Genomic DNA, 1,632 nt, shown 5'->3' with positions numbered 1-1,632 from the left:
CACAAGAGCTTGTTGATTTCTTATCAATCTTGCTCTTGGAGCAGTGATCTGCTAAGGCTTGGCTGGCTTTTGGCCATGTCTAGTGTTTTGGACCGAAGCTTTCTTTGAAAGCTTGGCTGGCTGTGAAGCCATGTCTAATTCCTGGACCGGAGTCTTAGACTAGCATTGCACTGATTCCTGGAATTCTCATTAAGAATTTTGATACCTTTTTCCACTTAATTTTTGAAAAACACAAAAAAAAAATTTTACAAAATCATAAAATCCAAAAATATTTCTTGTTTGAGTCTAGTGTCTCATCATAAGTTTGGTGTCAATTGCATGCATTCATATGTGTTAGTGATCTTCAAGATGTTCTTGATGATTTACTTGCTCTGATCTTTGAATTCTATTGACTTGAGTGTTTTGTGTATCTCATATGCATTCTCATTTTGTTAATGTCAGTAGCATACAAACTGCTGAGTTTGGTGTCTTGCATGCATTGTTATTTGATTATAGTTGCATTTTGATTTTTCCTTATTATTAAAAATCCAAAAATATTTTTAATTGGTGTCTTTTCAAGTCAATAATACAGAGAATTGAAGATTCAGAACATACAGCAGAGGAATTGCACAGAAAAAGCTGGGCGTTCAAAACGCCCAGTGAAGAAGGACAGACTGGCGTTTAAACGCCAGCCAGGGTACCTGGTTGGGCGTTTAACGCCCAAAAGGGTAGCATTTTGGGCGTTAAACGCCAGAATGTGCACCATTCTGGGCGTTTAACGCCAGGATGGCTAGAAGGGAAGATTTTGTTTTCAAATCAAATTTTTTTCAAGTTTTCAAAATCTTTTCAAAATCAAATCTTTTTCAAATCAATTTTTTCAATCAAATCTTTTTCAAAACCAATTTCTTTCTATTTTTAAAGATACTTACTATCAATTAATGATTTGATTCAACATTTCAAGTATGTTACCTTTTCTGTTGAGAAAGGTTTAATGTTTGAATCATATCTTTTCTTGTTAGTCAAGTTTTTAATTTTCAAACCAAATCTTTTTAAAATGTTTTTCAAATCATATCCTCTCAATCACATTTTCTTTAAATCAATCATATCTTCTTAACCACATCTTTTTCAAAACAGTTTTCAATCAAATCTTTTTGATTTCTAATTTCAAAATCTTTTTTCAAAAATCACTTGATTTCTTTTCCATTTTCATTTTCGAAAATTAAGTAATGTTTTTCCAAAAATGTTTTCAAAATTTCCTACTTAATTTTCGAAAATCACTTCCCTCCTTCTCACATCCTTCTATTTATGGACTAACAATATCCCTTAATGCAAAATTCGAACTCCATCTCCTTTGTTAAGTTCGAATTTTCCACTTCTGTCTTCTACTCTTCTTTTCCTCTGACACCTAAAGGAATCTCTATACTGTGACATAGAGGATTCCACATTTTCTTGTTCCCTTCTCTTTCTTATGAGCAGGAGCAAAGACAAAGGCATTCTTGTTGAGGCTGATCCTGAACCTGAAAGGACCTTGAAGAGAAAGCTAAGAGAAGCCAAAGCACAACTCTCTTTAGAGCACCTGAACGAATTCTTCAAAGAAGAAGAACAAATGGCAGCCAAAAACAACAACAATGCCAACAATGCAAGGAAGGTGCT

This window comes from Arachis duranensis, chromosome 4, assembly GCF_000817695.3.
Source record: "Arachis duranensis cultivar V14167 chromosome 4, aradu.V14167.gnm2.J7QH, whole genome shotgun sequence".
Lineage (NCBI taxonomy): Eukaryota > Viridiplantae > Streptophyta > Magnoliopsida > Fabales > Fabaceae > Arachis > Arachis duranensis.
This window is presented reverse-complemented; position numbering follows the sequence as displayed.